The 23,079-nt window shown below is 43.7% G+C and overlaps 1 protein-coding gene across 5 annotated transcripts in view; it reads left to right on the forward strand.

The window, feature by feature from the left end:
- Nucleotides 1-23,079, forward strand: part of LOC125632406 (opsin-5-like) — a 69,886-nt gene that overhangs the window by 43,168 nt on the left and 3,639 nt on the right. The window lies entirely within an intron of this gene.

Consider the following 23,079-nt stretch of genomic DNA (forward strand, 5'->3'; position numbering starts at 1 on the left):
CCCATTGCCTTGTGGCAGCAGATGGTGCAATAGGCCTGAAAACCATCTTCATGGTGTCCGAGGTGCTCCTGGCCGCCTCAGTAAGGTCGGTCAGGAGCGCCTGGGCAGACATGAGCGCAGGGACTAAATTAGGAGTGACTCGACCAGGTCATTCTCTTTAGTCCTGCAGGCAGTCCTATTGTACCATCTTATGGTGAGCAGGCAGGAGATATGGATGGCTTGCAGTCCTACTGCATCGTCTGCTGCCAGCCAAAGATCTAAAAGATAGATGGAGTGGATCAAAACAAGAAACAGACCACATTTGTTTGGTATTCATTTGCTCCCCCTCCCTCCCTCCCTCCCTCCCTCCGTGAAATCAATGGCCGACAATTGTTTTGGTGAGGTCTGTCAGGGTCACCTTGAAAACTTTAATGGAGATTCAGTCCTGCCTGAAATACCAGAGGGAGGGATAGCTTAGTGGGTTGAGCATTGGCCTGCTAAACCCAGGGTTTTGAGTTCAATCCTTGAGCGGGCCATTCTGTGTGACAGTTGTGTGTGTTTCTCCTTGACAATAAAGCCACTCCCTTTGTTGATTTTAATTCCCTGTAAGCCAACCCTGTAAGCCATGTCGTCAGTTGCCCCTCCCCCCCCCATCAGAGCAACGGCAGACAATTGTTCCGCGCCTTTTTTCTGTGCAGACTCCATACCACGGCAAGCATGGAGCCTGCTCAGATCACTTTGGCAATTAGGAGCACATTAAACATCACACGCATTATCCAGCGGTATATACAGCACCAGAACCTGGCAAAGCGAAACCTGGCGAGTAGGTGACGTCAGCGTGGTGATGAGAGTGATGAGGACATGGACACAGACTTCTCTCAAATCACGGGCCCTGGCAATGTGGACATCATGGTGCTAATAGGGCAGGTTCATATGGTGGAATGCCGATTCTTGGCTCGGGAAACAAGCACAGACTGATGAGACTGCATAGTGTTGCAGATCTGGGACAATTCCCAGTGGCTGCAAAACTTTCGCATGCGTAAGGGCACTTTGTGACTTGCTTTCCCCTGCCCTGAAGCACATGAATACCAAGATGAGAGCAGCCCTCACAGTTGAGAAGTGAGTGGCAATAGCTTGCAACGCCAGACAGCTACTGGTTAGTTGGGAATCAATTCGGAGTGGACAAATCTACCGTGGGAGCTGCTGTGATGCAAGTAGCCCACGCAATCAAAGATCTGCTGATATCAAGGGTAGTGACCCTGGGAAATGTGCAGGTCATAGTGGATGGCTTTGCTGCAATGGGATTCCCTAACTGTGGTGGGGCCATAGACGGAACCCATATCCCTATTTTGGCACCGGAGCACCAAGCCGGCAAGTACATAAACCGCAAGGGGTACTTTTCAATAGTGCTGCAAGCACTGGTGGATCACAAGGGACATTTCACCAACATCAATGTGGGATGGTCGGGAAAGGTACATGACGCTCGCATCTTCAGGAACTCTGGTCTGTTTCAAAAGCTGCAGGAAGGGACTTTATTCCCAGACCAGAAAATAACCATTTGGGGATGTTGAAATGCCTTTAGCCTTATCCTTGGGGACCCATCCTACCCCTTAATGCCATGGCTCATGAAGCCATACACAGGCAGCCTGGACAGCAGTCAGGAGGTGTTCAACTACAGGCTGAGCAAGTGCAGAATGGTGGTAGAATGTGCATTTGGATGTTTAAAAGCGCGCTGGCGCAGTTTACTGACTCAGACCTCAGCGAAACCAATATTCCCATTGTTATTACTGCTTGCTGTGCACTCCACAATATCTGTGAGAGGAAGGGGGAGACGTTTATGGCGGGGTGGGAGGTTGAGGCTAATCGCCTGGCCGCTGGTTACGCGCAGCCAGACACCAGGGCGGCTAGAAGAGCATAGGAGGGCGCGGTGGGCATCAGAGAAGCTTTGAAAACCAGTTTCATAACTGGCCAGGCTATGGTGTGACAGTTCTGTTTGTTTCTCCTTGATGAAAACCCCCACCCCTTGGTTCACTCTACTTCCCTGTAAGCTAACCACCCTCCCCTCCTCCCTTCGATCACCGCTTGCAGAGGCAATCAAGTCATTGTTGCTTCACATTCATGCATTCTTTATTAATTCATCACAAAAATAGGGGGATAACTGCCAAGGTCGCCCGGGAGGGGTGGTGGAAGAGAGAAGCATGGGGAGGGATGGTGGAGGAGGGAAAGACAAGGCCACACAGCACTTTAAAAGTTTAAAACTTATTGAATGCCAGCCTTCTGTTGCTTGGGCAATCCTCTGGGGTAGAGTGGCTGGGTGGCTGGGGGCCCCCCCACCGCATTCTTGGGCATCTGGGTGAGGAGGCTATGGAACTTGGGGAGGAGGGTGGTTGGTTACACGGGCTGCAGCGGCGATCTGTGCTCCAGTTGCCTTTCCTGCAGCTCAACCATATGCTGGAAAATATTAGTTTGATCCTCCAGCAGCCTCAGCATTGAATCCTGCCTCCTCTCATCATGCTGCTGCCACCTTTCAGCTTCAGCCCTCTCTTCAGCCCGCCACCTCTCCTCCCGGTCATTTTGTGCTTTCCTGCACTTTGACATTGTCTGCCTCCATGCATTCATCTGTGCTCTGTCAGTGTGGGAGGACAGCATGAACTCAGAGAACATTTCATCACAAGTGTGGTTTTTTTTGCCTTCTAATCTTCACTAGTCTCTGGGAAGGAGAAGCTCCTGTTATCCTTGAAACATGTGCAGCTGGTGGAGGAAAAAAAAGGGACAGTGGTATTTAAAAAGACACATTTTATAGAACAATGGGTACGCTCTGTCACGGTAAACCTTGCTGCTAACATTACATACATAGCACATCTGCTTTCCTTCCAAGGTTGCATTTTGCCTCCCCCTACCACGTGGCTAGCCCTTCCCCCCTCCCTGTGGCTAACAGCAGGGAACATTTCTGTTCAGCCACAGGCAAACAGCCCAGCAGGAACGGGCACCTCTGAATGTCCCCTTAAGAAAAGCACCCTATTTCAACCAGGTGACCATGAATGATATCATTCTCCTGAGGATAACACAGAGAGAGAAAGAACGGATGTTGTTTGAATGCCAGCAAACATACACTGCAATGCTTTGTTCTACAATGATTCCCAAGTATGTGCTACTGGCCTGGAGTGGTAAAGTGTCCTACCATGGTGGACAGAATAAGGCTGCCGTCCCCAGAAACCTTTTGCAAAGGCTTTAGGAGTACATCCAGGAGAGCCACGAATGCCAGGGCAAATTAATCATTAAACATGCTTGCTTTTAAACCATGTATACTATTTTAAAAGTACACTCACCAGAGGTCCCTTCTCCACCTGGCGGGTCCGGGAGGCAGCCTTGGGTGGGTTCGGGGGGTACTGGCTCCAGGTCCAGGGTGAGAAACAGTTCCTGGCTGTCGGGAAAACTGGTTTCTCTGCTTGCTTGCTGTGAGCTATCTACAACCTCATCATAATCATCTTCCTCGTCCCCAAAACCTGCTTTCGTGTTGCCTCCATCTCTACTGAAGGAGTCAAACAACACGGCTGGGGTAGTGGTGGCTGAACCCCCTAAAATGGCATGCAACTCATCATAGAAGTGGCATGTTTGGGGCTCTGACCCGGAGCAGCCGTTTGCCTCTCTGGTTTTCTGGTAGGCTTGCCTCAGCTTCTTAAGTTTAACGCGGCACTGCTTCGGGTCCCTATTATGGCCTCTGTCCTTCATGCCCTGGGACATTTTGACAAATGTTTTTTGCATTTCAAAAACTGGAATGGAGTTCTGATAGCACAGATTCCTCTCCCCATACAGCGATCAGATCCCGTACCTCCCCTTCAGTCCATGCTGGAGCTCTTTTGCGATTCTGGGACTCCATCCTGGTCACCTCTGCTGATGAGCTCTGCACTCACCTGCAGCTTGCCATGCTGGCCAAACAGGAAATTGAAATGCCACAAGTCCTCCTTTTCTTTTTAGTGGAACCTAGCAACCCACTGAAACACTTAGGTTCATGAGAGTGGATACTCTCTAGTCTGAGAATAGGATGGCTTGCACAGATCAGTTTCAGATTGTTGGAGCTTTGCCTAATGTGTGAGTGCTAGATTATCAAATTGCCTTTTAGATGTAGAATAGGAGCTACATCTGGCTGCACTTATGATCACAAAACAGAATTGACACAGAAGTAGTGGTTGCATGGGTACAACAGAGGTAAGAATTTGGCTCTAAACGTGTTTCCTTGATAATTGTATTTGAAACGTACGGGTCCTTATGATTAGAAGTCAGGATGGCATAATCACTGGGGAAGAAGTGGTCTTTCAATGCGGCAGCTCTTTCAAAGAGTTTTATTCTTTGGTTGGTGCTGAGTATCTGACCTTGGCTGTGGCTCTGCAAAGGTCTGAAAGCCTTTAATTCATTCTCGGTCTTCAAAATCTGGATGCTAAACTGGAAGTGATAGCCTCACACAAGCTTAGGGGTAGCAGAGAGAAGAAGACCTAGTATTGGTCAGATCATTTTGATTTGCAGGGAGTGCGCAAGGTAGGTATAAACCTCTTTGGTTTTAAAATCCAAGTTGAGTTTTTAGTCAGCCCTTGAGTGGGTGCACAAGGTGAGGAAAGGCACAAAGGGCTCCCCATCATCTTGTATTATTGTGCACCTGACCGTAATGTCCCAGTGGGTGCTAGGTGCCTAAAAGAGGGTGAGATGAATATGTGACCATGGCTGTGCCCCCACCCCACTGAGTGCGCTAGAATTCCTCTTCCTAAGAACTACAGGTACTGTACAGACCAGGAGCAACGGAAGGGCTGAGGAGGAGGTACAGAAGACAGGCTATAGTCCTAAGTGGAGACCTGTATCCTCAAGTGGATGTTGAAATGAAATGTACTTTAGCTCTTAGGCTGCATATTAGCATGATTAACCACGGAGAATATCACATCAAGAGTCTGGGCGGAGAGGCTGCTGGCACAAAGAAAGATTTATCACTAATTTATGCAGATCAAAGATAACGTTTATACTACACATCACCCTTTCTATTTAGAGTTACAGGCAATATTCTTAAGTGCCCCTATAAATGAGAGGCTAGGATGGAAGACAGATTGTTATTTTGGTAAAGTGTGTGCTCTGTTATGGGTCCACTTCAAAAAAAAAAAAAATTGTCCCTCAGCCAGCAATCAGTGATTAACAAAGCAGACATGACTGCTAGCTGTTGGCTTTGATTAATAAAAAGACTTTTGAGATATTTTTAGTACATGGCAATTGCAGAAAAAATACCTTGTTTTCTGCATAATTCAGCCGCAGTAAGCTTTTTGCCAGTCTTTGAATCCTGTTCAGTGTGTCTCTCCAAGCACTCTCAAAGGAGCTGGTGAACAAAATACTACCAAGCCACCTGAAAGTATTGCGTTGCTCCAAAGGCCCAATCCAAGGGCTGGTGAAATCCATTGGAAATATTCCCATTGACTTCAGTCGGCTTTGACTGACTCAGACCCCAAATGAGACTCAGTAGTGTTGTTGAAATCACAAGGCAATTTTACAAACTGTATAACTCTCATTAGAGCTTTGTGCTCTGGGAGTGGGCGAAGTGGAGGGAATATGTGGGTTTTATTTTCCAAACAGGTTGCTAATTTCTTTTGCTCACTATCTTTTTTCCTCCTCCCTATAGTTGAACAATATATTGGTTCTTTGTCCTGTGCTATGCAAGGGATCAGACTAGATGATCTTTCTGGTCTCTTCTGGTCTTAAAATCAAACAAAACTGTTTTGGCCTCTGTTCTCATGCATTTGGACCAAGTATCCTAGATGCTGAAGGTAGTTGCCCTTAACCAGTTGGGAGCAGAACTTCACAAGTTGTAGGAAGGAACTGTTTTTGTACTTTCTGTTCCCAGCAAAATGCCAGAAGGGTTTTGGGGTAACAGCAATTATGTGACAGAGAAGAGGAACATAAAATTTATTACCTCCAATATAGCCTTTTCCACTTACGTTTTCAAAGTCTGCTACCTGTGTTAGCATCAGAAAATGTAAAAGACTTTTTCCCCTACCAATCAGGAATCTGGAGGCCTTTTAAACTCTGCAGGAACAAATGTGTTATAGAAATATAGTGAGAAAACTAAAATACCTATTGTAAATATTCGTTTTTTTCTGCAAACAGGAATTAATTCAGTTGCCAACCAGAGTGAAATGCACTGTACCACAGAGAAATGATAATGAGCCATATGATTTATGTAAACCACAGCATGAAGTGCATGTTAATGAGACTTAAAACTTCAGACGGCCTGATTCTTCCAACTGCTTATGGCTGGTGCTAAGGTCTTTGCTCAGAAGCTCTTGCAAAATATTGAGTAGAAATCAGAAAGTACCTTTTAGCCTTGCAATGTACTATTATTAAGAGGCAGCTGCACTTCAGTGGTAGATGAAGTGATTCCTGGTTTACATAGGAGCGCATACAGTATGAACATGGAGGAGGCTGGATGCAGGAGAAGACTTGTGCCTTGCCTATGGCTAGCATGGAATTCTGCCATGCTCAATGAGAGCAGCAATGAAAGTGCTCGCTCCCCCAGTCTGTGGTTCCAGTCCCCTACCACTCCCTCTGTGTAGACACGCACTCCCAATCCAATATTCAGACCCTTCCTGTAAGGTCTGTAGAGGGACAGGATTTCCATCCAGCTTTCTAGCATAATTTAGTCGTGTCCTTCCTGAACCTAAGGAGAGAGAGAAGGGGAAGGGAGCTGGGAGACTCCACTCCCAAACCCAAAGATAGTGGTAAGAACTACCACCTCCCCACCAAGTCCCCAAGAACAACTTGAGGAACAGGAAGTGTGGGAGGGAGTTCAGGCATGAGGTCTAGGGAGCAAAGAATGGCCATGGTAGCTCCTGCAGCTAGCAAAAACAACTGGGGGTTTGCTAACTTCCAACTTTCATAATCAAAAATTGTTAAGACTGTGAGAGCAGCCCTTTAAAATGGAAAACGAGAAGGTAGCAAGTTTGATCTACTAACTCAAAATAGCCGTTTCATCATTGGATACGTTTGCGTAGTTCCTGATGTAATTCTAAATGGACTTCCTCTTCCTTAAACTACTATGTGCGGGGAACATGGAATGTACAAATAGCCCTCTACCTTATCTGTCTAGTCGTTTGATTGCCATGGTGTGCAGCATAGTGACAACCATGATGTTCCTAAGTGATTTGTTGTTAGAGTTATTAAGTTTAGTAGAATTCAATTTATATTTTTTATAATTTCAACTGATATCAGTTTGTTCTTTTTTATTTTTATCAATTTAAATTTTCACAGCTGTGGAAAAATTATGAGTTTAAGCATTTCTTTTTTGATTTTTATTGATTTAAATTTTCACAGTTGCAGGAAATCTGGGGATCAGACAATGGGAGGAGTCAGACAACAATTTAATGACAGTCGACATTGAGATTCAAAAAGTTAAAGCTTTATAACTGGCAAAATACAAATTGTCAGCAAAAGTGAATATCCTTAAATCCAACTCTAATAAGTTCTCAAGCAGCATTTTTCTTACTTTGCCAATCGGTAAATTCTAATAATTATAATTGGAAATATTTTTTGTCCATTTGTGTGTGTACGGTGAAATTGATGTTTATCAACATTTACCAGTAAAAATCATGTCCTTCTAAGCCTAAGTATTATACTTTCTTAAACTCCTGCATGTTTGGCTTATCTCTGTTAAAAGCATTTCCTCCAATGAGAAAAACAGACCATTTCTCAGTACTGCTGCATATAAATCTATGTGTGTGTGTGTGTGTTGCTAGAATGATAACCTGCCCACCAAAACCAATCAAAGCAAATATAATATGTAACCCCCACAATGCTTGTTACCCTTGCTTACAGAGAATATACCTGTTTTATTGTGAAGCAAGAACCTGAGTGGGTGAGAGAGAGAGAGAAGAAAAGTGAGAGATTGGATTGAGTTCTAAAAAGGAAATACCTTCCCTCCACCCAGAGGTGGAGTGTAATCCTAATTGTTTCTCTTATCTTCCTGAAGTAATAGTAGTGAAAAGAAAGTCACTTTAAAATGTATATAAAATTCCAAAACATAATATAATAATTACCTGGATGATTTTATTTTCTATGGCCATAATATTTTCACACTTGGATGGCTAAAGTTACTCCTATCTTTATATTTAGGCTCCTAAATACAAGCTTTCAGTTGGGCTGAACACTTTCAGCTCCTATTCCCGCCCCCTCCTGGGACTACCCTCCCCTGACTGCCCCCTCCTGGAACCCCACCCCCTATCCAACCCCCCTGCTCCCTGTCCCCTGACTGCCCTGACCCCTATCCACACCCCGCCCCCTGACATGCCCCCCAGGACCCTGACCCATCCAACCCCCCACACTCGTAGTCCCCTGACTGCCCCCTCCCGGGATCCCCCAACCCCCCCCCCCTGCTCCCTGTCTCCTGACCACCCGCTGCCCCCTTACCATGCAGGTCAGAGCGGCAGGACAGGCTTATTGGAAAGCCTGGGAGGTGGGTGGGTGCAAGACGCACTGCCTGCGCGGCGAGCTGAGGCTGCGGGGGAGGGGTTGGAGGCTAGCTTTTTTGGCCAGGATCTCTGAGGCCCATCAGGACAGTCCCGCAGGCGGACTTCAACAGAATTTGCAAGTGGTTAGTGCTTCCAAAAATGGGTCCAGTTGTATTTCGGTGCCTAAATAGAGATGTAGGAGAAATCCAGGTTTGAAGATTTTAGCCTTAATGTATCTGGTGGCTTTTAAGAAAGGCACCCTTTTTGCTGTATGCATTTCTTGCCAAACACTTTCTACTTTTCTGATCTTGCCTTAATGTCTTAGGTTAAATTCTGCCTTCTGATATGTGTATGCAACTCCCATTGAAGCCAGTGGGGATTGCATCCATGTACCCAAGGACATAATAGGGGCTCTTAGGTTTAATTGTTTGGTCTAACAAAAATATATCTTGCAATTCTAAATTCCCCTCCCTGTGCCCGCTTCTCCCCCATTTTGCTGTCCTTGTTCCTTGAAAAATAGCTCATCATAAAGCACTTAGGAATGTACAACCAATCAATCGCTTAACTGGCTGGAAATTCTGAAAGCAGCTCATTTAGATTAGAGGATGCCTCACTCAGTGCCGAACATTTTGAAATTCTTCACCTAAGTCAGGGCTTCTGTCATGCTGTTGTATTGGAATTAGACAGGTTAGTAAGATCTGAAAGCTTATATGTAGGGCCCTACCAAATTCATGGCCATGAAAAACGTGTCACAGACCATGAAATCTGGTCTCCCCCTGTGAAATCTGGTCTTTTGTGTGATTTTACCCTATATTGTACAGATGTCATGGGGGAGACCAGTGTTTCTCAAACTGGGGTCCTGACCCAAAAGGGAGTTGCAGGGGGGCCGCAAGGTTATTTTTGGGGGGGGGGTCATGGTATTGCCACCCTTACTTCTGCACTGCCTTCAGAGCTGGGTGGCTGGAGAATGGTGGCTGCTGACTGAGGGCCCAACTCTCCAGGCAGCAGTGCAGAAATAAGAGTGGCAATACCAGACCAGGCCATCCTTACTTCTCTGCTGCTGCTGGTGGCAGCTCTGCCTTCAGAACTGGGCTCCCAGCCAGCAGCCGCTGCTCTCCAGCTGCCCAGCTCTGAAGGCAGCGCTGCCGCAGCAGAAGTAAGGGTCGCAGTACCACAACCCTCCCTACAATATCCTTTTATCATTTTTCCTCTGCTTTGCATCTGTCCTTATTGGACAAAACGAAATGGAGGACTTTTCAGCCATCTATGGGAGCTTTTTGCTCAAAGACAAACAGTGATTCAGAACCTTCAGTAGTTAGAACGAAATGCTTGCATTTGGTTCACGGTCACAAAATATTGCTGGAGTGTATAATAAGTCAGACTTTCCTGAACGTGTATAGCTAGTTCAAGCTAGATCTGCTTACAGTGCTTTAAAAATCATTTTAGTCAGGATGAATGGCTAGAACACTTCTTGGAATAGAACTCTGAAATGATGCACCATGCCATTAGAATGTATAATTATATATATGGGTTGGCTTTTCCTAATGCTCATGCTTGCTTGCTCTTCTTTTGTATTTCATCTAGTTCCTCATTAATTATCATTAATAGCAGTAGTGAATTTCAACATGTAGAGTTTATTACAAATTATCCTGTTGTATATGTGTGCACAGGTGGTAGTGATGGGGTTGAGGGTGGAGGAAGGACTGTTACTCAGGAGGGGGGAATGGGTGGGAAGGCTATATTTGTACAGCACCGTTGCTTCCCACCTGCAACAAAGGGTCTAGGGCTTTGTTTCCAGGTCTTGCTAGTTGTCCATGAAGGAAGAATGGGTTGTTTGAAAGACCTATGCTATTTTTAAAGGAGAAAGACAAAACATTTTATTTTATATTTTGATCCATAAAACATACCAATGAGCTTATATTTGATGATCCTTTTTACAAATACGATGGCTAAATTGACAGAGATGGAATCCTAAGGGCCATATACAAAAATACATGCTCACTTGCGTGCATGATTACAACTGCACATACACATGGGTTTTTATGTGTTTAAATACCAATTTGCATTTTGGATACACAATCTAGTATGTGCATGCACAAATGCATACACACTTTTGCATGGGAAAGTGAGGCATTTTCCGTTGAAAATTTGGCTCAAAATGTCCTTCCAAAAATTAGCAACAAATATTCAAATTATTTGTATTGAATATTAGATTTTGAAAAGTTGAAGGACTTACCTTTTAAAACTCAATGTAAAACATTAATATAATAGTCTGATGCTTTGAAATAATTTAGTATCTATCTATCATAGATGTGTGGAACCAGTTATATATTTTATGAACAAAATATGCTTTGCAAGGACTGTGTTTTCATACTACAGATGTCCACAATAATCCTAAAAGTTGAAGTTGTGAATCAATTGTATGTTTTGTGTAGTTTGCATTTATTACTCAAAGGCAGCTAATAATGCTTATTTTCTAACAGGACTGAGGTCAGTTTATTTCTCCCTCTTGGTAATAGATTAATTTGCTGAATGTAATGCCACAGAGAGGTTATCAATGATACAGACCTCTTACTGGCTTTCTCTCTTATTTAATGTTTCATTATGATCTGTGTGAGAAACTGTCTCCTATTTCAGAGAATACGCATCTCTTTTATCTTGAGTACATCCTGGAGCATGAGATTTTGATTACCTTTATCTTAACATATGTAACTACAGTTCTGGAACCTTAAAATTCCTTCTGTCATGCAGAGGCTTTCCTGGTCCAAACTATGAAATCTATCGAATCATTTTGATATCTTGTAAAAACAGATGCTCCATCCTGCAGGACAGGTGAAATTTTACTGTTCTAAGACTGTGTAAATGTTTTTAGTCCTAAAATTATCCAGTCACCCCTGCTGATGTGACAGTCTCATGTGGCAATGATTACTACAGGTTGACTTTGCTCTGTGTGCAATAACATTTCCTTTCCTTTGTTGTAAAAGCACTAGCCAGGAATATTGTGACTGAGTGGGCAAATTAAAATGCGGAAGTGTTCGCATTTAAAAAGATTTAATAATGCACCATTTATTTAAAGGTCTAATCCAAACACATTAAATGCATTATATGCTTGGAATACACTCATCATTTGAACCATTTTGGAATAGACCCTCAGATGATGTAAATAAGTATAGATCTCTTGAGGTCCTACACCTCTTGAGGAACTACACCGATTTATAACCTCTGAGGATCTGGGCTTCCATGTGCAGGTAACTTTAATAGTGCAGCTGGAAAAACAATCTCTCCTTTTTTTTTCTCTAGAGAGACATAACATCTTAGTCCTGCAGTCCATACTTCTTTCTTCAAAGCTTTCATTGCAGTCTGTTAAAGTTTTCCTTCAATTACCTCTTTAAAACTTAAGTCTTATTCACAGACACAAAAGGCCAGAAGGGACCACTATGATCATGTAGTCTGATCTCCTGTCTCTGCAAACTGTAGAATTTTCCCCAGAAACCAGATTAAAGCATATTCTTTAGAAAGGTATCTAAAGACTCCAAGTGACGGTGAATCAATCACCTCCCCTGGCAAGCTGCTCCTGTGTTTAATTACACTCATGGCTAGGAAATTCTTATTTCAAGGTTGAATTTATCTAACCTCAACTTCCAGCTGTTGGATCTTGTTTATGTCTGTGCCTGCAAGATGGAAAAGCCTCAGACATCTTTTCCATGTGTAATTATCAGGGCTGTTCCTAGCCATTTGAGTGCCCTACGCAGCCCCAGGCCTCCCCTTCTCCTCCCACCAGGGTCTGGGAGGCAGGAGCTGTGTGGGGGGGAGCACTTTTGGGTGCCCCACAGGCCCAGAGTGGCCCGGGGGATTAGCAGGGGGCTGGGAGCAGCCTGCTCCTCTTCCCTTGCCCCGGCCCCAGCTGTGTCTCTCGCAGGACGGGGCTTGCGGGGGAGGGATTCCCCCACACTCACCGGCAGTCCTTTCCCCAATCCAAGTGACATGGCTGGGGCTGGGACAAGGGAAGCAGAGCGGGCTGGGGCCATGTTGCTCCGCTTCTCGCTGCCGGTGAGTGTTGGGAGCATCCTTTCCCCAACCTCCTCGCACTCACCAGCGGCAGGAAGCAGAGTGCCGTGGCTGGGAGCTGGTGGACTGGAGCGGGCTGGGGCTGGGTTGCTCCGCTTCCCGCTGCTGCCGGTGAGTGTGGGGTTGTGGGGAGAAGAGGTGGAATGGGGGCGGGCTGGGGGTGGAGGAGGGAAGAAGGCTAAGAGGTGGGCCCCCTCCCTGGGGCCCCACACCCCCTTAGGGATGGCCCTGCCCCTTGCAGTGAGCGCAGCCCACGCGCGGGCCAGCTGAGGGATAGGGCTGGTCGCCGGGGCTGGTGCTGGTGCTGACATGTATGCAGCATGCAGCTGCCTAGGGCACCATGAAATTTGGGGCAATTTGGTGCATATGCTGCATATGTCTAGTGACGACCCTGGTAAGTATCTCCACATACCTCTCAACTTGCTCTTAGATAAGCTGAATAGACTGAACTCTTTAAGCCTCATATAGTTAGGCTTTATTTCCAGCCCCTCCTTTGAATTCTCTCCAGTATTTCCACATACTTCTTGAAGTGGAGACATCACTGGCCATGAGTATTCTGGGAGTGGCCTTACCAGTGCTGCGTACAGAGTCAAGACCGCTTCCCAACTTGATATTCCCTTTTTATTACAACCAAGGATCACGCTGGCCTCTCTTTGTTGCAGCATTTCACGGAGAGCTGATGTTCAGGCAGTTATCTATGACTCTGTGATGTGTGTACAGGCCCCACACTGGTGGGGAGGAGGTTAATGAGGGCCTGTGGACCCAACTGGCCCTGTCCTGCTACCCTGGTAACAGATGTTGGATGTGGAGAGGGGAGTTATGGAGAAGGCCCTGCTCCATTTGGGGCTGACCAGGATGGAGAACGGAACTCCGCTTCTCCCTTGGTGAGAGAAGCCTGGTTTCAGCCAAGCGTCTGAGACCACTTGCTGCCTGGACCAACCTCCTGGTGGATGGAACAACTAAGCCCCCGGAGACTGATCAAAGGACTGGATGCATGAAGACAAGCCCTGCACAAAAGGGTGGGGTTCTTCTGAAGTGTCCTTGGATTCACCCTATTTTGAGTTTTAGAATACATTCGTGCATTCTTTTGAGTCCTAACAACATGCCATGTGATACTCATGCTCAAATAAATTGGTTAGTCTCTAAGGTGCCACAAGTACTCCTTTTCTTTATAGTTTACAAACTGCATCATTGACTGAGGAATAACTAGCTAAATCTGGGCGAGCACTAGATGTTTAGAAATACCCCATTTGGAAATATAAATATATGTATAGCTTGTGTAATAGACCCTGGCCAGTTGGGTACAACAGTGTAGTAGAAGGCAGATATACTGGCCACTGGATAAGCAGTTTTCTGTTCCCTGACTGACCAGAGCAGGGGCTTGTCCAGGGTAGGGTGGACACGTGACTCCAATTAGCCTGCAAAGAGTCAGCTGAAGCTATTGGGCCAATGCGAACGCCTGACTCTAATTAAGGCCCCTCTGATACTATAAAAGGGCTCACGCCGATCAGGCCGAGGAGAGCCAGGGAGCCAGAGGAGAGGAAGTGCGGCTGAAGGGCTGGGTAATGACACCCTCAAGCCACTGCAAAGGGATCCCTAAGGTAAGGGTGAAGAAGGTGTTAAGAGAGAGAAGCGGGAGAGCTGCGGGGAAGTGGCCCAGGGAAATGTAGCAACTCTGGCAGTGAAAGGTCGGCTGCCAACAACTGCTGCCATTATGGTCCCTGGGCCGGAACCCGGAGTAGAGGGTGGGCCTGGGTTCCCCCCAACCCGACACTACAGAAACACCTCGGGAGGGGAAGACAGGTCCCTGTCAGGGCAGGAGGCTAAACTGTTCGGGAATAAGCCCATAGGGACAACAGAGACTGGGAGTTCTCTCACTGACCTCCTTGCTGGTTTATGATGAAAAGGGCTGAGTAGACTGTAACCCTGGCCCTAGAGAGAGAAGGGCTACATGGAGGGTTGCAGTGAGCCTCTGAGGCTACCATAAACTGCCTGGAAGCACGGGACCCACGGGGACAAGATTGGAGCTCTGCCACACTTGCTACTATACCACTTAGAGTTTTAATTATTTAGTGCAGGGGCTGACATTTCATCATGTCTGTGTATGGTAGCTAGAACAATGGGGCCTCAAGTCACTGCCTCAGTACAAATACATAAAATAATTCTGCACTATATATAGTTTTACATTTTGTTTTTCATCTACTTGTTATGTCTTGTTTTTAACTACTTTTAAGCTTTCGCAGACAGGGGTTTTCTTTACTTTGTCTGTAGAACACCTATGAGAGTGGGACACTGATTTGATAGATCTTAATTTAATAACAATTAATGATAATTTCCCACAAATGCTTGCAGTCATTGGGAAATAAGATTGTTAATGTTTGATTTTTAATCTTTGTTCTTCAGTAGTGGGCCCATAGTAAATAGCGGTTTGAACCAAAGGCCGCTGGAGTCAGTAGAAGCCCCCTTTCATTGACTCCAGTGGGCTTTGGATCAGGCCTTAGGTTCTTGATACTCTTTACAAACCTCAGGGAGTTATTTGTTGCCTTATGGAATGATTTCATTACTTAGATAGGACATCTTAGCGATCTAAAAAATTATTTATACCCTTTTTGTTAGGCTTTTGAATGTTCGTCAAAGTCACCTCTTCAAACTGTCCCTCATCCAGAGTCTTATTTCTCTGTGATCCATTCTGGATTAGTGTCCTCATAGTTGTTGCTACTGCAGTTTCAGTAATGCTGAATTACAGCCTGAGTCTAAAGTTAGAGAAATCATTACCTTTCTCATTTTAGTGTGTGGAACAGTTGGCCCGAAGCCCACAGTTAGATTATCAGAAGGTCACAAAGTCTGTTCCTGCTTGATTTTAATGTCTTGCCTGGGCTTTCATTAGATAGATGTGTGCACAGTTTGCCAAGGGAGATGGTATTACCTTCACCAGAAGACATTCAAGGCCAGAAATGACATCCATCTATCAAGAATGGTTTAACAATAATTAAATTAATCACATCATGGAGGGGGATGGGTTAGATGACCCATCAGATCTCCCTGTATTGGTGTGAAAGTTATATCCATTTACAATCACTTCTCTGTTGTGTATATAGCTGATATGTGAGTAAAAGGAATATACAAAAATATTAACAAATCACTTAGGCTGAATGATGATTTTTGGATAAAGAGAAACATAGATTTCTAAATGACCAGCATAATATGCTGGTCAAATGCTATCTTTCTAGTCAAGGACAAATGCTTTATCCTTTCACTACCTAAAATGTTTCTTTGTAACCCAAATGTGAAAGTCCAGAATCCTGTATCCTATTCAGCATGTTTTTGGTTGAGAAAAGGTTATACACCAAATATAATATTGGGGATCTGATAAAATTGTGAATGCTAACAAACACACCAGTCAAGTACAGCTGGCTTTAAAAGATAAGCCCATAAAGCTGAGAGTATCCATCCCTACTGTTCAGATTGATTTGAAGAGTAGTCATAATTGTTCCTACAATTCTACATTTGATCAATATGTCTTTAGGACACAAACACCTAGAATCCAAAACTCTACTCAATAAAAATTAAATGCATAAAGACTTGATTAACTATGGCTTAATCCAATTTAACATCTCTCCTCATTCTTTTAGGGGCACTTTATATATAGCTGTTTTGTGTAATAAATGATCAGGGTGCTTGCTTTACACACTATATTTTGGTGAAATCAGCCTCTGCCACTCAAGAAACATTTGCACAATTTGATCTTGTAAATGGTTTCCACCATGCTTTTGTAACCTTCCAAATCAACTTTTTGATCCTGTCTATACTGGAATGTGGTGGTGGTGAGGGGTAAGTTGTTTTTTTTTTGTTTTGTTTTTTTTGGGGTGGGGTGGGGGGTTATATCGGTGTATTTTCACCAGTGGAGCTACACCAGTGCAACCCTTGAGTGTACATACACTGCACTTAGATGGGGCTTGCACTGGTGCCATTTACCTAGGTCACATTGAGGCTAGTCCTATTTTGCACCAGTGCAAACAGTGCATTACATTGAGCTGTCCCCAATGACACTTAGATCTTTCCTCTGAATGGTTACAGCTGATTGAAAACATTGCAATATTTATTTTTCCGTATGAGTAGTTCAGATTATTTCTCCAAACGTAATTCATTTTTTACAAATGTAAAATAATTCACATCTGCCACCTTGATGCTAATTCGTCTAATCCAGTTGCATCCTGCTGAGTCTTGATTAACCTAGTTAGTATTGTACCACGTGCACCTGTTGCCACTTCATTGTGTAATTCCATTTTTTCAGATCATTTATGAATGTTCTAAACATCACCAATTCTGGTATGGAAATGTGAACAGTCCACTGTTAACCCTTCACCGTGACCATCCTGCTCTTTGTGTTGTCTCTGCCAGCTTCTAATCCATTACAATCCAATCTCACCCCATAATTACCTTTTTTCAATCGTTTCTTTGTCAAAGTCTCTTTTGAAAAGTCCATATGTCACCCAGTTCCCCTTTGCGATGGGGTATATAAACCCTGCATTGACATGGAAGGGGTGCAGGATATACTTTGGGCTGGAGTAGCTCAACCCTGTTGCACCTGCATGTCATGTCAGGAATGGAGAAGGCGTTTAAAAGGCGGAAACTCCATTCAGTAGTGGGCAGTCCTGGAAAGAGAGCAGGTTGTTGAAGGGAGCCCTGGGAAAGCAGCCGGGAGAGGCCTGGGAGCTAGCAGAGACTCTGCCCTCACAGAAAGTGAAGACAGATCCCCTGTGCTAAAAAGGGGGAAGAGATTGTATCCTAATACTTGTGCTGGAGACCCGAAGAAATTTGGAGTGGACTATAGCCCATCCAGGGCCCCTCTAAAGAAAGAGAGGCCAAATATCTTGGCTACAATTGACTATAGGCTTTCTTCTTCTTCACCCTTTTGTTTACTCTCTTGCTAATTTTGGATTATGTGTCTGTTTCACTTGGGACTCTGAAATGGGGAGAAATAGTCTTGGCTGGCGGGCTGAGAGCCAGTCATTGCTAGGTTGACATCAAATGCTTCTGATGGAAGGATTGGACTCGTGTCTGCACTTTTCATGTAGCATCCAATGAGGGAACAGATCCCTGACATCCAGCTTTCACAATTTTTTTGACTTGATCAAAGAATTTGAGTAATTAGTGATGTATGATTTTCTGTTACAAAACATTTTTTTCTTTTCTCATTGTCAATCACTTTCAACAGCTGGTGATGGGACACTAGATGGGAAGGGCTCTGAGTCACTACAAATAATTCTTTCCCAGGTGTCTGGCTGGTGGGTCTTGCCCATATGCTCAGGGTCTAACTAAATGCCATATTTGGGGTCAAGAAGGAATTTCCCTCAGATCAGATTGGCAGAGACCTTGGGGTTTTTTCACCTTCCTCTGCAGCATGGGGCATGGGTCACTTGCGGGTTTAAACTAGTGTAATTTGGTGGATTTTTAGTAATAACTTGAAGTCTTTAAATTGGAGGACTTCAGTAACTCAGCCAGAGGCTATGGGTCTATTACAGGAGTGGATGGGTGAGCTTATGTGGCCTGCGATGTGGCCAGACTAGCTGATCATGATGGTCTCTTCTGGCCTTGAAGTTTGAGTCTATGAATCACGTTCATCTACATGTTTTATAATTCTGTGGTTAGTTATCTTTTCAACCAGTTTAAAGACTCATTGATCTGTAATTCTCAGGATCATGCATGCTACCATTTAAAAAAAAAAATAGATATGGGTGTGACATTTGATACTGCACAATCATCCAGTAGTGGCTGATTTTAATGAAAGATTGCATATTTTTATTCATTCTGAAAATCCTTCAGAATGCTTGGATGAGTTCCATCTAGTCCTCATGACTCATTGTGCTTCAATTTTTTGGAACAATTTAGCAAGGGTCGTGGTGGATTCGCCAACACTGACCATTTTAAAATCAAAATTGGATGTTTTGCTAAAAGATATACTCTAGGAATTATTTTGGAGAAGTTCTATGGCCTGTGTTATACATGAGGTCAGACTAGATGATTACAATTGTTCCTTCTGGCTATGGAATCTATGAATCTCTAAATTTATGAATTTGCTCCAGGACCAACTCTTTTGACACCTCAATTTTTGACAGCACATCCTCTATTGCCCGAGAAGAGCAGGTCTAAGGCAGGTATGTCTCCAGCATTCTCTGCTGTGAGGACTGATGCAATCAAATAATGCAGAGAAGCTGAATGTCCTTATTCGCCTTCATTGCACCCTATAAACCCTGGTCCTGATATACTTAAATAAGTTCTTGCTATTTGTTTTTGGCTTTGGCTATTTGCTCTTCAAAATTTCTCTTAGTCCTAATTACATTTTAACATTGTAGCCTTTCCTTAAATTAAATGAATAGCACTGTGTTAAACAATAGCACCCTCTTTAGCCCTGAGGCCTCGTATGGCTAAGCCAAAATCTTACAGGCCTTAGCCTGTAGGCCTTGCATTACAGCCTTACCTTGCTTATATACCTAATATTCACCAGGGACACTGATTTAACACAGAACTATCCATTCAATTTAAGGAAAGGCTACAACCTCCATAATGTATGCTCCTTTATTAGTTTCACTGGGTTGGATTTCCATTTTTTGAAGAATACTGGGTTGGCTGGAATAACCTATTCAGAATCTTGTATTACTCTTATCACTGTAGGAGCTGACAGCCTTCCAGTAGTGTGTTAATTGCTGTTAAACTGTGCAATTTAACTGTAGTATTTTCCTCTGCTTTTCTAAGTTCTTTACTGTTAGGATGCACGCCTCTTGTGGTTCTGTTATCCTGTGCTTAGCTTCCATGCTGAGTTTTTCAGGCTTTTAATTTCCTCTTTGACTTAAAGGAGATTGTTTCAACTAGCTTCCTCAGTTTTTGTGTTACATCCACATTTCTAATGTGTAGTGTCTTTTGCACTGATTTTTCTCCAAGGATGTTGTACTTAATTATCCTGCAGTCATTGCTACTCAGTTTCTCAACCATGATCACTTCTTAAACCAGCGCTTTTGTGTTGCCTAAGACTATGATGATAATTTCTCCTCATGTGAGCTCTAGAAATAGTTGTTTCAAGACCCCATCATTTAAGCAGAAATATGAACCTGTTGAGTAGAAGGAATACACAATCAAATGTACTCCTCTCTTACACTGAATGACCACCTTGTGGGTGAAGATGAAGATAAAATTGTTTCTCAAAACCTTGTCGCATTTTGGTATTTAACCTGTTTGTATGAAAATAGTTCAAGTCATCTGTTATGGCTTTTTCATTATATTTAGTTGCTTCTTTGGCCTCCCCGGCAGTGTGCAATGTAACTTTTTCCTGATCAGGAAGCCAGTAATATAATACCTTTAGACCATTGGTTCCCAAACTTGTTCTGCTGCTTGTGCAGGGAAAGCCCCTGCCAGGCCGGGCTGGTTTGTTTACCTGCCACGTCCGCAGGTTCGGCCAATCGTGGCTCCCAGTGGCTGCGGTTCGCTGCTCGAGGCCAAAGGGAGCTGTTGGAAGAGGCACAGGCCAAGGGACATACTGGCTGCTGCTTCCAGCAGCTCCCATTGGCCTGAAGCAGCATACCGCGGCCAGTGGGAGCTGCGATCAGCCGAACCTGTGGACACGGCAGGTAGACAAACCAGCCCGGCTCGCCAGGGGCTTTCCCTGCACAAGCGATGGAACAAGTTTGGGAACCACTGCCTTAGACGTTGGGCATCAGCAGCTGTGAGGAGTAAATCGCCTGCTGACATCAGGAATGTCCCCACCTTTCCCAGCATAAGTCTAAAAGCTTGAGATGCCTTGACATAATAAGATATTAAAGATGAAGAAGTTGCTGCTGCTGCTGTGTGGTCTGGGATAATCTGAAATACAAACTTTCAGACTGCTAGTTTGGTTTATTGCTGTAACCCAGGGATATGCTTTTATGGCAACTGAGCATTGCAAGTAGGTGGTGCAGCATTTCAGCTTTAATAGGGTATATTAGCGTATACCACACCTGTTTATAGGCCTCCACATTAAGGGATACACTTTCATACACAGTTGCAGTCGATGCTTTGGGGAAAATGTATCTCCACTCGTTGCCCCCACAAAATCCTACAGCTGTTCTTACAAAAAGGTAACTGTGAATTACTATGTATGTACTTGAAGAAGCTGCAGTCACCTCATTGTCCACCTTCAAATCCCTTCTTAAAACACTTCTCTCCTGATGCCTACAAAAAACTTGACATTGGCTAGGTAGCTGATGGGCTGTGAGCGTGGCTTATCACACTGTCATAGTCATCTCATGGGTGCCTAGTTCTTCCATGTCAATTTGAATCCTCTTTTGTCTGATACCTAGATTATGAACTCTTGTTTTTGAGTTTGTGTGGAGCCTAACACAACAGGGCCCTGATCCCTGAATAGGGCTCCTAGAGGTAAGCACAGTACAAATACTAACAAATGTCTGTTTACCTACGTATGTGTAGGGTTTATACGCTCAAACACTGCACGTGAAAAACATGTAGGCCGAGGTCTGGAGGCTAGTTGTGGGAATCATGAAATATCTTTTTGCAGAAATAATTTACAAGCCCAAATATTCAAAATTTGTGTCCACATGTATATGGCTGTTGCAAGTGCAATTGTGATAATCTCATGTACCAATTCTATCTGTGTGGTTTATAAACATTTGGGTCATATTGTTGGCCAGGAATGTTACTATATTAGCCTGACTTGTCTTGGACGTTGGCAGGGGACACTGCAAGATTTCAGAGGCCATTTACATAAAGCCAGCCTTTCCAAATTTAGGGCCAGATCATCAGCTGGTGTAAAGCCCCATTGAAACAAATGGAGCCATATCATTTTATACTGGTTAAGGATTTGCCTCTTCATTTTCCCTTAACTGGCCTCAATGTTCCAAAATATCTTGTGTTGCCGTTCTGCTAAATCAGCTTTAACTTTAATTAAACTATGGATTGCAGTGGGGCACTAACAACAGTAAATCGGTTACTGGATCTAGTGAGGGGTTGGGAGATTGCTCTGGTAACATTACTGCAACATTTGCTGGTTTTGCACTCCAAAGAGACACAGACTCTCACCAGACAGCCACTAGACTAACAGTGACAACGGTTAAGTTCGGTTGCGATGTCTCATGAAAAATGCATTGTGTACTCTGATACAGCATCAGGCATAATGACTATAGCTGTGATAGCCTGCAACACCTCCTTGGCAAGCACAAGGCAGTTCTTGTAAAATTAAAAAGTTCCTGAAATTTGCAAATTTAGGGCGAGACTAATTAAGATCTTGGGAGAGAGCCGCATGTTTTAAAATAGATTGTACTGCACAGCTTGTACGTGTGCTGGTTTTATTCTGGCCTCAGAAGGCCTTTCTCAGTACCACCCTTACATAAACCTTATAAAGCTTATGCTCAAATTGGTTAGTCTCTCAGGTGCCACAAGTACTCCTTTTCTTTTTGCGAATACAGACTAACACGGCTGTTACTCTGAAACCTGTACATAAACCAATGGACCTTGTGAAAATAAACATGCTTTTGGCAGCTGAGAGTTTGTAGCCTGAGCCTGCCTGGGGGAATGGTTGAGTTTTAAAGGCAGATGAGCTAGTTACCAGCTCTCTGTAGTTCTGAAATACAGGCACAGAGCACAATAGGCTTTTGGAAACATGAGGGCATTCATTGCCAAAACACACCTTGACCTGCTTAGACCTGACACTGCTTTAGGTGAAATGGATTTTCTCCATCATTTCTCATTTTGAAATTGCAACTCTTGGCCAATTCAGAGCTCATGAAGCTCATTCAGAAATCTGACACTTATCTGAGTATTCTTGTCTGTATATAACTTTTAAGTATTCAGTACAGTTTATTTCTGAATGATGCTCAGAATGGTTCAGAGTCGATTATGGTCTCTCTGTGTGAATGAAAGTTTATAATATATCTGGGATTTTTGGTGTTTGTATTCCAATTCTGGTATTTACTCTCATATTATTGCTTTATACATATATACTTTTAAAATGGTGGGTTTTCCCCCAATAGTTTTTAAAAGCTGCTATCAAAACTTCATCAATCAGCTGTGCAACAGCAGTTCATATGAATTCATTCATTTGAGTCAGCTGCTGGTTTAAATATTTTTAACTGCTTTTTAAAAAATATTAAATGTATTTTTAAAACCTGTTTTTAAGAGCCAGTGGCCTGACTAAGCCATCAGTTACTTGTGTACAACTCCCATAGAATTCTTTATTCTGGATACTGGTGATGAGATGAGCCACAACAGATTAAGTTTTATAGATTTATTAGACTTTAGTTTAACTTCTTTCCTTTTAACTCTATCTCTAAAGGAATGCTACACACAGTAAAGTCCATATAAGCTGATTATTTGGGCTAGGAAATAGAAAAATCTATTGTTGATGGTCAGAAGAGAATTTCCTCTGATTTTACATTTTTCCTCAGGTGTTTACAAGGGCAATGGTTGCCCTTCTCTGACATGAGAAACGGATAGGTTTAAGATGCTAGAGCTGTCCTCAAAAAGTTCCATATACAATGGAGCCTGGTATGCTTCTTATCTGAAACAA

The sequence above is a fragment of the Caretta caretta genome, chromosome 2 (assembly GCF_965140235.1).
Source record: "Caretta caretta isolate rCarCar2 chromosome 2, rCarCar1.hap1, whole genome shotgun sequence".
Taxonomy (NCBI): Eukaryota; Metazoa; Chordata; order Testudines; family Cheloniidae; genus Caretta; species Caretta caretta.